We start from the raw sequence: 14,995 nt of genomic DNA, 5'->3' as shown, positions 1-14,995 counted from the left end.
TGCCATCCAGGACCTCTACACCATTCGGTGTCTTAGGAAGGCCCTAAAAATGGTCAGACTCCAGCCACCCTAGTCATAGAGTGTTCTCTCTGCTACCGCACGGCAAGCTGTACCGGAGCACCAAGTCTAGATCCAAGAGGCTTCTTAACCGCAGGTTATGTGAGCTATGTGTTCACTCCAATCCTCTACAGTGCTAGAGGAGCCTCAAAAATGATGTAGAGAATGTGTGTCGCTGCCATTGGGTCTATATATAGGGGCGGACCCCAGCCGTAACACAGGTGTACACGGGAGTAAATCGGTAAATCCTCACCTCGGACGTATCCCTCCGCCGCGGAGTGATACCAATATATTGGAGTGATCCATATAGCTCACAGTGTGTCTTATGGTGGTGTTTAATAATTCCGCCCTGACAACAGCCCTAAAGGTACCAGCAGCACCAGAGGCCAGATCACTGTCTTTAAACTAGCAGCAGATAGAGGCCTAACCTTGAGACTGTGTGGCCATTTCTCTGTGACTATCGGACCTGCAGTATTTCCCTTTTCTCTCTAAAGGTGAGCAGAACCAGAAGTCTCCATGCTTCAGCTCAGTGTGTTTGCCCCACAGCTTCACAAAGCCCAAAACTGACCGCATGAGCAGCCAATAGAGGCAGGAGTGTACTGGACTGGAGAGAGAGAAAGAGAGAGAACAGAGAGATCAGAGAGCGATAGATAGAGAGAACAGAGAGAGAGAACAGAGAGAGAGAACAGAGAGATCAGAGAGTGATAGAGAGAGAGAACATTGAGAGAGAGAACAGAGAGATTTTTTTTAAATTGAGAGAGAGAACAGAGAGAGATAACAGAGAGAGAGAGAACAGAGAGATCAGAGAGCGATAGAGAGAGATAACATTGAGAGAGAGAACAGAGAGATCAGAGAGCGATAGAGAGAGAGAACAGAGAGAGAACAGAGAGAGAGAGAACAGAGAGATCAGAGAGTGATAGAGAGAGAGAACAGAGAGAGAGAGAACAGAGAGATCAGAGAGCGATAGTGAGAGAGAACATTGAGAGAGAGAACAGAGAGATCAGAGAGCGATAGAGAGAGAGAACAGAGAGAGAGAACAGAGAGAGAGAACAGAGAGATCAGAGAGCGACAGAGAGAGAGAACAGAGAGAGAGAACAGAGAGAGAGAGAACAGAGAGAGAGAACAGAGAGATCAGAGAGCGATAGAGAGAGAGAACAGAGAGAGAGAACAGAGAGAGAGAGAACAGAGAGAGATAACAGAGAGATCAGAGAGCGATAGAGAGAGAGAACAGAGAGAGAGAACAGAGAGAGAGAGAACAGAGAGAGAACAGAGAGATCAGAGAGCGATAGAGAGAAATAACATCGAGAGAGAGAACAGAGAGAGAGAACAGAGAGAGATTTTTTTTTAATTGAGAGAGAGTCAACTTCTCCTGACTTGTTATAACTTTTTGGTTGTTATGAGCGAGATTGACACGATTAAATGAGCAAAAATGTATTGGTAATCAAATTGTACAACTGAAGATCAACACAGGAGGAAAAGATTGACAGAGAGTGAGTTAAAAGACCAATCTTAATCGTGCTAGCTAGCCAAATTCAAATCTGTCAGCTCGCTTACCTTCTAGCTCCAACTGTTTAATGCTGGTAACCATAGCAACATGGCCACTGAGGCAGCGACAGCAGAGACTGACAGACTTTCCCCCCTTTTCTGAATATCCAGCAGAAATCAACTCAGAGCAAGGAAGAATCAATATTAAAACACAGAAATGTGAGGGAGAACTCATAAACGTTGTTTGCCGACTGGTCACAAAACAGGACTGTTACAAACCTGTTATTTTATACAGACCCACTACTGCCTGGCGTACAGCTGGTACCAGACAACACTACTGCCTGGCGTACAGCTGGTACCAGACAACACTACTGCCTGGCGTACGGCTGGTACCAGACAACACTACTGCCTGGCGTACGGCTGGTACCAGACAACACTACTGCCTGGCGTACAGCTGGTACCAGACAACACTACTGCCTGGCGTACGGCTGGTACCAGACAACACTACTGCCTGGCGTACAGCTGGTACCAGACAACACTACTGCCTGGCGTACGGCTGGTACCAGACAACACTACTGCCTGGCGTACAGCTGGTACCAGACAACACTACTGCCTGGCATACAGCCGGTACCAGACAACACTACTGCCTGGCGTACAGCTGGTACCAGACAACACTACTGCCTGGCGTACAGCTGGTACCAGACAACACTACTGCCTGGCGTACGGCTGGTACCAGACAACACTACTGCCTGGCGTACAGCTGGTACCAGACAACACTACTGCCTGGCGTACAGCTAGTACCAGACAACACTACTGCCTGGCGTACGGCTGGTACCAGACAACACTACTGCCTGGCGTACAGCTGGTACCAGACAACACTACTGCCTGGCGTACAGCTGGTACCAGGCAACACTACTGCCTGGCGTACAGCTGGTACCAGACAACACTACTGCCTGGCGTACGGCTGGTACCAGACAACACTACTGCCTGGCGTACGGCTGGTACCAGACAACACTACTGCCTGGCGTACAGCTGGTACCAGACAACACTACTGCCTGGCGTACAGCTGGTACCAGACAACACTACTGCCTGGCGTACAGCTGGTACCAGACAACACTACTGCCTGGCATACAGCTGGTACCAGGCATTTCAACTGTACGACAAAGAAAGGCCTCTGCAAGGGAAGGCAAATCCACATGTTTGAGGACAGCGGTAAGGACCAGGAAAACAGGTTCCTGACAGTAAACATGTATCAGAATGTCACTGTCATGGTCCAGGGCAGTGGGGCTGCACTCCACCCGACCCCCCCCGGGATAGATGGAGGAAACCAAAAAGGACAAGGAGAGCATCCCAACCTCTCCCTTCACCTCAGGCACCTCAACAGCAGGACCATCTTCCCCCTGCCTGCCAGCACAGAGAACAGACTGTAGAGACTCCCAGAGAGAAGCTACAGCACAGAGAACAGACTGTAGAGACACCCAGAGAGAAGCTACAGCACAGAGAACAGACTGTAGAGACTCCCAGAGAGAAGCTACAGCACAGAGAACAGACTGTAGAGACACCCAGAGAGAAGCTACAGCACAGAGAACAGACTGTAGAGATTCCTAGAGAGAAGCTGCAGCCCCTCACCTAACAATCCCACTGACCCAGGTTTACCCACAATCCTCCCATACCCTCAACCCTTTACCCACACCCCCAGTCAACAAGGAGGCTTACATGGAGACACCTACTACAGAGAGAAGCTCCCCCCCGACACACCCCCACTCATCCCTCCATGTACACAGGCCCTGTGTACCCAGCCCCAGACCATAAATCCACTACTCTGGTAAAACCCACTGAGGTGGCCATCCTCATTGACTCAAATGGAAATTCATCCAAGATGATAAACTCTTCTCCCACCACAAGGTGTCCAAACATATGGTGCCCAAAAACACAGGATGCACTCCACATCCTGTCCCAGCCTGACTTTGGCACACCAGGCCACATTATTATTCACCACGGCACCAACAACCTGCGAGAGGAGCAGGAGAGAGGAGGCAGCCTGGTCAACAGAGTAGCAGAGAGGCCAAACCCCATTGAAACCCTGCATGCAGAGTTCTGTAAGATTATCCTACATGTCCAGAGGAAAACTACAAACAATGCATGCAGGGCAGAATTAGGCCAATATCCACTAATAATAAAAACTCAAAAAAGAGCAATTCAGTTTTGGAAACATCTAAAATACAGTGAGCCCCTCTCATATCATTACCAAGCCCTGCAATGCCAAGAGCTGAGCAAAGAAAAGAGTCCTCTCATCCAGCTGGTCCTGGGGCTGAGTTCACTAACCTGTTCTACTAACACACTGAAGCCTCAGTCCCCTCATCCAGCTGGTCCTGGGGCTGAGTTCACTAACCTGTTCTACTAACACACTGAAGCCTCAGTCCCCTCATCCAGCTGGTCCTGAGTTCACTAACCTGTTCTACTAACACACTGAGGCCTCAGTCCCCTCATCCAGCTGGTCCTGGGGCTGAGTTCACAAACCTGTTCTACTAACACACTGAAGCCTCAGTCCCCTCATCCAGCTGGTCCTGAGTTCACTAACCTGTTCTACTAACACACTGAGGCCTCAGTCCCCTCATCCAGCTGGTCCTGGGGCTGAGTTCACAAACCTGTTCTACTAACACACTGAAGCCTCAGTCCCCTCATCCAGCTGGTCCTGGGGCTGAGTTCACAGACCTGTTCTACTAACACACTGAAGCCTCAGTCCCCTGATCCAGCTGGTCCTGGGGCTGAGTTCACAAACCTGTTCTACTAACACACTGAAGCCTCAGTCCCCTCATCCAGCTGGTCCTGGGGCTGAGTTCACTAACCTGTTCTACTAACACACTGAAGCCTCAGTCCCCTCATCCAGCTGGTCCTGGGGCTGAGTTCACTAACCTGTTCTACTAACACACTGAAGCCTCAGTCCCCTCATCCAGCTGGTCCTGGGGCTGAGTTCACTAACCTGTTCTCCTACCACACTGAAGCCTCAGTCCCCTCATCCAGCTGGTTCTGAGTTCACTAACCTGTTCTACTAACACACTGAAGCCTCAGTCCCCTCATCCAGCTGGTCCTGGGGCTGAGTTCACAGACCTGTTCTACTAACACACTGAAGCCTCAGTCCCCTCATCCAGCTGGTCCTGAGTTCACTAACCTGTTCTACTAACACACTGAGGCCTCAGTCCCCTCATCCAGCTGGTCCTGGGGCTGAGTTCACTAACCTGTTCTACTAACACACTGAAGCCTCAGTCCCCTCATCCAGCTGGTCCTGAGTTCACTAACCTGTTCTACTAACACACTGAAGCCTCAGTCCCCTCATCCAGCTGGTCCTGGGGCTGAGTTCACAAACCTGTTCTACTAACACACTGAAGCCTCAGTCCCCTCATCCAGCTGGTCCTGGGGCTGAGTTCACAGACCTGTTCTACTAACACACTGAAGCCTCAGTCCCCTGATCCAGCTGGTCCTGGGGCTGAGTTCACAAACCTGTTCTACTAACACACTGAAGCCTCAGTCCCCTCATCCAGCTGGTCCTGAGTTCACTAACCTGTTCTACTAACACACTGAGGCCTCAGTCCCCTCATCCAGCTGGTCCTGGGGCTGAGTTCACTAACCTGTTCTACTAACACACTGAAGCCTCAGTCCCCTCATCCAGCTGGTCCTGGGGCTGAGTTCACTAACCTGTTCTACTAACACACTGAAGCCTCAGTCCCCTCATCCAGCTGGTCCTGGGGCTGAGTTCACTAACCTGTTCTCCTACCACACTGAAGCCTCAGTCCCCTCATCCAGCTGGTTCTGAGTTCACTAACCTGTTCTACTAACACACTGAAGCCTCAGTCCCCTCATCCAGCTGGTCCTGGGGCTGAGTTCACTAACCTGTTCTACTAACACACTGAAGCCTCAGTCCCCTCATCCAGCTGGTCCTGGGGCTGAGTTCACAGACCTGTTCTACTAACACACTGAATCCTCAGTCCCCTCATCCAGCTGGTCCTGAGTTCACTAACCTGTTCTACTAACACAATGAATCCTCTGTCCCCTCATCCAGCTGGTCCTGAGTTCACTAACCTGTTCTACTAACACACTGAATCCTCAGTCCCCTCATCCAGCTGGTCCTGGGGCTGAGTTCACTAACCTGTTCTACTAACACACTGAAGCCTCAGGACCAGAACATCCAATCAATCAGAATAAATCTAATTACAACACAGTAAAAACAAAACTACATTGCTTATTGGGAAACACAAGCACAAACACAAAGCAAAATGCAGTGCTACCTCGCCCTAAATCAACAGTACACCGTAGCTAACTATTTGACCATGGTTACTGATCAAAACCTTAGAAAAACCTTGACAAAGTACAGGCTCAGTGAGCACAGCCTTGCCATTGAGAAGGGTAGACACAGGAAAACCTGGCTCCCTGTAGAGGAAAAGCTGTGCAACCACTGCAAAACAGCAGAACCTGAGACAGAGCTGCATTTCCTGACAAAATCAAGTGATGAGAGTAGGTGAGAAATCATATAGAGAGAACATATATAGAGAGAGAACACAGAGAGAGAGAACAGAGAGAGAGAGAACAGAGAGAGAGAACAGAGAGAGAGAACAGAGAGAGAGAACAGAGAGAGAGAGAACAGAGAGAGAGAACAGAGAGAGAGAACAGAGATAGAGAGAGAGAGAACAGAGAGAGAGAGAACACAGAGAGAGAGAGAGAGAGAACAGAGAGAGAGAACATATATAGAGAGAGAACAGAGAGAGAGACAACAGAGAGAGAGAGAGAGAGAGAGAGAACAGAGAGAGAGAGAGAGAACAGAGAGAGAGAGACACAGAGAGAGAGAGAACATATATAGAGAGAGAACACAGAGAGAGAGAGAACAGAGAGAGAGAGAACAGAGAGAGAGAACACAGAGAGAGAGAGAGAACACAGAGAGAGAGAGAACAGAGAGAGAGAGAACAGAGAGAGAGAACAGAGAGAGAGAGAACAGAGAGAGAGAGAGAACACAGAGAGAGAGAGAGAGAGAACACAGAGAGAGAGAGAGAACAGAGAGAGAGAGAACAGAGAGAGAGAGAGAGAGAGAGAGAACACAGAGAGAGAGAGAGAACAGAGAGAGAGAGAACACAGAGAGAGAGAGGACACAGAGAGAGAGAGAGAACACAGAGAGAGAGAGAACACAGAGAGAGAGAATACAGAGAGAGAGAGAACACAGAGAGAGAGAGAGAGAACACAGGGAGAGAGAGAACACAGGGAGAGAGAGAACACAGAGAGAGAGAGAGAACACAGAGAGAGAGAACACAGAGAGAGAGAGAACACAGAGAGAGGAGGGAGGGATGAGATAGAACATAGAGAGAAAACAGAGATAAAACATAGAGAGAGAACAGAGAGAACAGAGAGTAAGAGAGAGAGAGAACAGAGAGATCAGAGATAGAGAGATATTATCTACCTCACTTGCTTTGGCAATGTTAACACATGTTTCCCATGCCAATAAAGCCCCTTGAATTGAATTGAATTGAGAGAGAACAGAGAGAACAGAGAGAACAGAGAGATCAGAGATAGAGAGAGAGAACTGAGAGATAGAACATAGAGAGAGAGAACAGAGAAATAGTACACAGAGAGAGGACATAGAGAGAGAACAGATAGAGAGAGAACAGAGAAATAGAACAGAGAGGACATAGAGAGATAACAGATAGAGAGAGAACAGAGAAATAGAACAGAGAGATAGAGCAGAGAGAGATAGAACAGAGAGAGAGAGAGAGACATAGAGAGAAGGGAGGGGTGAGAGAGAGAGATCAACATCTATATGTGTATATGGTATCCTCTGAGCCAATCTGTATCTGTATCCCCCTCCACACACACACACACACACACACACACATACACATACACACACACACACACACACACACACACACACACACACACACACACACACACACACACACACACACACACACACACACACACACACACACACACACACACACACACACACACACACACACACACACACACACACACACACACACACACACACACACACACACACACACACACACACACACACACACACACACACAGGTCTCCAGTGGAACGTTCATGGATGAAAGAGTTGACAGTTAGTAGGCGTAACTGCACAGAGTGCATTATGGGTAGCTGGGAAGCTGCTCCTATCCTCCCTGTCACTCCCTTTTCCTGGTTCCAGGAACTCTTGAAGACACATGCACCTGCTTACACACACACACAGTGTCTCTCTCTCCCTCTCTCTCTCTCTCTCAATTCAAAGGGTTTTGTCAGCATGGGAAACATGTTTCCATTGCCAAAGCAAATGGAATAGAGAATTAACAAAATGTAAGGACACATTAGTAAACATTACTCACATAAGGTTTTAAAGAATATAATGTTATATTATTGTGTTTGTACAGTGAAGTATGAAATATCAAATAAATAAACAGAAAAATACAGGTTGTATTTAGAATAGTTAATAGAATAGATAGAATAGAATAGTGTTTGTTCTCCACTGGTTGACCTTTTCTCATGGTAACAGGCCACACATCTTGCTGCTGTGACTTCACACTGCGATATTTCACCTAACAGATATGGGACTTTATCAATGTTTGTGGGATCTGTGGGAAACATGTGTCTCTAATATGGTCAAACATTTGGCAGGAATTTAGGGAGTGCAGCTCAGTTTCCACCTCATTTTGTGGGCAGTCGTTATATAGCCTGTGTCACATCCTGACCTTAGTTCCTTTTTTTATGTCTCTATTTTAGGTTGGTCAGGGCGTGAGCTGGGGTGGGCATTCTGTTTTGTTCTATGTTTGTATTTCTAGGTGTTTGGCCTGGTATGGTTCCCAATCAGAGGCAGCTGTCAATCGTTGTCTCTGATTGAGAACAATACTTAGGCAGCCTGTTTTCGCTCTTGAGTTGTGGGTAGTTGTTTTCTGTCTCTGTACCAGACAGGACTGTTTCGTTTGTTCTTTTTGTTCAGTGTAATTAAAAGATCATGAACACGTACCATGCTGCACCTTGGTCCTCTCCTTCTTCCACCAACGACAACCGTTACAGCCTGTCTTCTCTTGAGAGCCATGTCTGCCTACGGCAGCCTTTCTCAATAGCAAGGCTATGCTCACTAAGTTTGTACAAAGTCATTGATTTTCTTAAGTTTGGGTCAGTCACAGTGGTCAGGTATTCTGCCACTGTTTACTCTCTGTTTGGGGCCAAATAACATTCTAGTTCGCTCAGTTTTTTGGTTGATTCTTTCCAATGTGTGAAATAGTTAACATTTTCTTTTCTGATGATTTCTTTGGGTCTAAATGTGTTTCTGTCCTGGGCTCTTTGGGGTCTGTTTGTGTTTGTGGTGGAATGTGTGGGCATCGCTTCCTTTTAAGTGGAAGGAGAACTGAACAGCTCTTTTCTGGATTGTGTGCTCTGTTTCTAGAGCAAAAGTGTCTAGATAGAATTTGCATTTGTTGTCTTGGCAACTGGATCTTTCTTTGGAACACCATTTTGTTGGTCTTACTGAGATTTGCTATCAGGGCCCAGGTCTGACAGTCTGTGCAGAAGATCTAGGTGCTGCTTTAGGCCCTCCTTGGTTGGGGACAGAAGCACCAGATCAGTAGACATTTGACTTCTGAGTCAGTAAGGTGAAATACAATGCTTTTAGTTTTAGAAGTATGTAGGACTAACTTATCCCTTGCCACCCATTCTGAAAATAACTGCAGCTCTCTGTTGAGTGTAGCAGTCATTTCAGTTGCTGTTGTAGCTTGACATGCATAGTGTTGAGTCATCTGCATACATAGACACACTGGCTTTACTCAAAGCCATGTATGTCATTAGAAAATAAATAAGGGGCCTAGACAGCTGCCCTGGGGAGTTCCTGATTCTACCTGGATTATGGTTGAGATGCTTCCATTAAAGAACACCCTCTGTGTTCTATTAAACAGGTAACTCTTTATCCACATTATAGCAGTGGGTGTAAAGCCAATCATCAGTCATTTGTGTAAGCACTATGCTTGTTGAATGTCCTTACCTATTAGCATGCTGACAGTTTGATGTCAATTTGTTTACTGTAAAATAGCATTGTATCTTGCCAAACACATTTTTTCCAAAAGTTTACTAAGGGTTGGTAACAGGCTGATCGGTCGGCTATTTGAGGCAGTAAATGGGGTTCACTATTCTTAGGTAGCGGAATGACTTTTACTACAGTCCAAGCCTGGGGGAACTCACTTTCTAGTAGGCTTAAATTGAAAATATAGCAATGTAAAAATAATTAAAGTAGCTGGCAATATCAGTTAGTTTTTTGATGAATGAGCCATGTGATTCAGTGAATGATGGCACTGAAATATCTGCAGCATTAGTAAAAATGTGATCAATACATGTTATTGATTTTATTCCTGTGCTCTTTGAAACTAACCTGGTAGGTTGACAGTTTGTAGCTTTTTCTCGGGTGGGTAGCTTGATGAAAGCCAGTCAGTATTTAAATCACCCAGAAAATATATCTCTCTGTTGATATCACATACATTATCAAGCATTTCACACATGTTATCCAGATACTGACTTTTAGCACTTTGTGGTCTATAGCAGCTTCCCACCAGAATGGGCATTAAGTAAGGCAGATGAACCTATAGCCATATTACTTCAACAGTATTTGACATGAGCTCCTCTAATATTTACATGAATGTAGTTCTGAATATAAACAGCAACACCTCCTACTTTGGTATGTTTTTTCTGTATATGTTATTACCTTGTATTTCTACCACTGTATCAAAGGTGCTATCTAAGGGTTAGTTTTCATAGATCAGTCAGAACATGAATATCATCTGTTACTAGCAACCTATTGATTTAATTAACCTTGCTTCTTAAGCTACATATGTTAACGTGGGCTATTTTGAGCACTTTTCTTCTGGGATGCATACTGTTTTCATTGCTTTTACTGGGAAGCTCAGCAGAAGTAGATGTGCTCATGTTATTGATGTTTATGCAGGGTGAGCTGCACACAGTAGACTTCCTCCTAGGGCACACCGGCTCAGTGCTAACAGTAGACTTCCTCCTAGGGCACTGTGCCTCAGTGCTAACAGTAGACTTCCTCCTAGGGCACACCGGCTCAGTGCTAACAGTAGACTTCCTCCTAGGGCACTCTGCTTCAGTGCTAACAGTAGACTTCCTACTAGGGCACACCGCCTCAGTGCTAACAGTAGACTTCCTCCTAGGGCACTCTGCCTCAGTGCTAACAGTAGACTTCCTCCTAGGGCACACCGCCTCAGTGCTAACAGTACACTTCCTCCTAGGGCACACCGCCTCAGTGCTAACAGTAGACTTCCTCCTAGGGCACACCGCCTCAGTGCTAACAGTAGACTTCCTCCTAGGGCACACCGCCTCAGTGATAACAGTAGACTTCCTCCTAGGGCACTCTGCCTCAGTGCTAACAGTAGACTTCCTCCTAGGGCACACCGCCTCAGTGCTAACAGTAGACTTCCTCCTAGGGCACTCTGCCTCAGTGCTAACAGTAGACTTCCTCCTAGGGCACACCGGCTCAGTGCTAACAGTAGACTTCCTCCTAGGGCACTCTGCCTCAGTGCTAACAGTAGACTTCCTCCTAGGGCACTCTGCCTCAGTGCTAACAGTAGACTTCCTCCTAGGGCACATCGGCTCAGTGCTAACAGTAGACTTCCTCCTAGGGCACTCTGCTTCAGTGCTAACAGTAGACTTCCTCCTAGGGCACTCTGCCTCAGTGCTAACAGTAGACTTCCTACTAGGGCACACCGCCTCAGTGCTAACAGTAGACTTCCTCCTAGGGCACACCGCCTCAGTGCTAACAGTAGACTTCCTCCTAGGGCACACCGCCTCAGTGCTAACAGTAGACTTCCTCCTAGGGCACACCGCCTCAGTGATAACAGTAGACTTCCTCCTAGGGCACTCTGCCTCAGTGCTAACAGTAGACTTCCTCCTAGGGCACACCGCCTCAATGCTAACAGTAGACTTCCTCCTAGGGCACTCTGCCTCAGTGCTAACAGTAGACTTCCTCCTAGGGCACACCGGCTCAGTGCTAACAGTAGACTTCCTCCTAGGGCACTCTGCCTCAGTGCTAACAGTAGACTTCCTCCTAGGGCACTCTGCCTCAGTGCTAACAGTAGACTTCCTCCTAGGGCACACCGGCTCAGTGCTAACAGTAGACTTCCTCCTAGGGCACTCTGCTTCAGTGCTAACAGTAGACTTCCTCCTAGGGCACTCTGCCTCAGTGCTAACAGTAGACTTCCTCCTAGGGCACACCGCCTCAGTGCTAACAGTAGACTTCCTCCTAGGGCACACCGCCTCAGTGCTAACAGTAGACTTCCTACTAGAGCACACCGCCTCAGTGCTAACAGTAGACTTCCTACTAGAGCACACCGCCTCAGTGCTAACAGTAGACTTCCTACTAGAGCACACCGCCTCAGTGCTAACAGTAGACTTCCTCCTAGGCCACACCGCCTCAGTGCTAACAGTAGACTTCCTCCTAGGGCACACCGCCTCAGTGCTAACAGTAGACTTCCTCCTAGGGCACACCGCCTCAGTGCTAACAGTAGACTTCCTCCTAGGGCACACCGCCTCAGTGCTAACAGTAGACTTCCTCCTAGGGCACTCTGCCTCATTGCTAACAGTAGACTTCCTACTAGAGCACACCGCCTCAGTGCTAACAGTAGACTTCCTACTAGAGCACACCGCCTCAGTGCTAACAGTAGACTTCCTACTAGAGCACACCGCCTCAGTGCTAACAGTAGACTTCCTACTAGAGCACACCGCCTCAGTGCTAACAGTAGACTTCCTACTAGAGCACACCGCCTCAGTGCTAACAGTAGACTTCCTACTAGAGCACACCGCCTCAGTGCTAACAGTAGACTTCCTACTAGAGCACACCGCCTCAGTGCTAACAGTAGACTTCCTACTAGAGCACACCGCCTCAGTGCTAACAGTAGACTTCCTCCTAGGGCACTCTGCCTCATTGCTAACAGTAGACTTCCTCCTAGAGCACACCGCCTCAGTGCTAACAGTAGACTTCCTACTAGAGCACACCGCCTCAGTGCTAACAGTAGACTTCCTACTAGAGCACACCGCCTCAGTGCTAACAGTAGACTTCCTACTAGAGCACACCGCCTCAGTGCTAACAGTAGACTTCCTACTAGAGCACACCGCCTCAGTGCTAACAGTAGACTTCCTACTAGAGCACACCGCCTCAGTGCTAACAGTAGACTTCCTCCTAGGGCACACCTCCTCAGTGCTAACAGTAGACTTCCTCCTAGGGCACACCGCCTCAGTGATAACAGTAGACTTCCTCCTAGGGCACACCGCCTCAGTGCTAACAGTAGACTTCCTCCTAGGGCACACCGCCTCAGTGCTAACAGTAGACTTCCTCCTAGGGCACTCTGCCTCAGTGCTAACAGTAGACTTCCTCCTAGGGCACACCGCCTCAGTGCTAACAGTGCACTTCCTCCTAGGGCACACCGCCTCAGTGATAACAGTAGACTTCGTCCTAGGGCACTCTGCCTCAGTGCTAACAGTAGACTTCCTCCTAGGGCACACCGCCTCAATGCTAACAGTAGACTTCCTCCTAGGGCACACCGCCTCAGTGTTAACAGTATGTATATGTATATGCCATTTAGCAGACGCTTTTATCCAAAGCGACTTACAGTCATGTGTGCATACATTCTACTTATGGGTGGTCCCGGGAATCGAACCCACTACCCTGGCGTTACAAGCGCCATGCTCTACCAACTGAGCTACAGAAGGACCATGAAGGACCATGACAGTAGACTTCCTCCTAGGGCACTCTGCCTCAGTGCTAACAGTAGACTTCCTCCTAGGGCACACCGCCTCAGTGCTAACAGTAGACTTCCTCCTAGGGCACTCTGCCTCAGTGCTAACAGTAGACTTCCTCCTAGGGCACTCTGCCTCAGTGCTAACAGTATAGTGAGGCAAAAAGTATTTAGTCAGCCACCAATTGTGCAAGTTTTCCCACTTAAAAATATGAGAGGGGCCTGTAATTTTCATCATAGGTACACTTCAACTATGACAGACAAAATGAGAAAAAAAATGAATTTAATGATTTGCAAATTATGGTGGAAAATAAGTAAAAATCCTACAAGCTCTATATTGTCCGTGTCGTCGTTCAGCCACGACTCTGTGAAACATAAGATATTACCGTTCTTAAAACGTCTTTGGGATTGGTGTCACATCCACGGGACGGTTGAGCTACCAGCTCATTAGCATGAGGATGAGGTTGTAATTAACAAGAACATTTCCCAGGACATAGACATATCTGATATTGGCAGAAAGCATCAATTCTTGTTAATAGTTGATTCTAATATTTGTATTGATCTATATCTGTTTGCTGTTTGTTATAGAGCCAAAAAGACAAGTGGGTTATCCATTAGATAACTCTTCATGTTGTTGTTTGTTTAGTGTTTTCCAATTTTTCCCAGAAATGGTTAGAGTTTATGGATTCTTCAATTACTTTTTCTGTAGGGTATTTCTGTATTGTATTTAGTGATTCCCCATAGGGAAGGCATACGCTCAGGTTTTCTGGGTCTCTATGTTTTTGGCTGGATAGGTTTCTTGGTTTCTTAATTTCTCTCTTAGGTTTTTGCAATCTCTCAAATAATTTGTCACTGTGGTTCATTTTCTTACGTTTTCTGCTTTAATTGTGTTCAATTGATAGGGAAACTGAGAGGTCAAATATACTGTTTAGGTTTTCTACTGCCAAGTTTTCACCTTCACTATTACAGTGAAACGTTTTGTCCAGGAAGTTGTCTAAAAGGGGTTGAATGTGTTGTTGCCTAATTCATTTTTGGTAGGTTTCCACATTACTTTCCTTCCATCTACAGTATTTCTTAATATTATTCAGTTCCTTTGGCTTTGATGCCTCATGGTTGAGTATTGCTCTGTTTAAGTCGACTGTGATTTTGCTGTGGTCTGATAGGGGTGTTAGTGGACTGACTGTGAACGCTCTGAGAGATTCTGGGTTGAGGTCAGTGATAAAGTAGTCTACAGTACTACTGCCAAGAGATGAGCTATAAGTGTATCTACTGTAGGAGTCCCCTCAAAGCCTACCATTGACTATGTACACAACCAACGTGCGACAGAGCTACAGGAGTTTAAACCATTTTTGTTGGTATGTTTTCATAGTTGTAGTTATGTTATTGTGTGCCTTTCCACCTTACAATAAGGATAAATATATATTTTCAAATAAGTTGTGTCTAAGTTGACATATGGGGGATGGAATGCTGTCACCTTCAGGTAGGTGTTTGTCCCCCTGTGTGCTGAGGGTGTCAGGTCTTGTCCAGTTATGGCATTTAGGTCAACACAGACTATGTCCCTTGGCCTGTAAATCTCTTCCTCTAGGATGGAGAAGCTGTCTTCGTTAAAGTATGGGGATTCTAGTGGGGGGATATACATTCGGAAAGTATTCGGACCACTT

The 14,995-nt window shown here is 47.0% G+C and overlaps 1 long non-coding RNA gene across 2 annotated transcripts; it reads right to left on the bottom strand.

Moving 5' to 3' along the window:
* Window positions 1-3,697: 3,697 nt before the first annotated feature.
* Window positions 3,698-5,533, bottom strand: LOC127913723 (uncharacterized). Of its 2 annotated transcripts, none has more exons than XR_008086549.1 (3): window positions 5,434-5,533; window positions 4,782-4,976; window positions 3,698-3,995 (listed from the first exon to the last, which is right to left on the bottom strand). It is a non-coding gene; the product is annotated as an uncharacterized LOC127913723 (long non-coding RNA). The 2 variants fall into 2 exon arrangements; XR_008086550.1 differs by lacking the exon at window positions 3,698-3,995 and adding an exon at window positions 4,015-4,123.
* Window positions 5,534-14,995: the final 9,462 nt, after the last annotated feature.

The sequence above is a fragment of the Oncorhynchus keta genome, chromosome 30 (assembly GCF_023373465.1).
Source record: "Oncorhynchus keta strain PuntledgeMale-10-30-2019 chromosome 30, Oket_V2, whole genome shotgun sequence".
NCBI lineage: Eukaryota > Metazoa > Chordata > Actinopteri > Salmoniformes > Salmonidae > Oncorhynchus > Oncorhynchus keta.
Note: the sequence above shows the minus strand (reverse complement) of the source record. Positions and strands in the feature narration are given on the sequence as shown.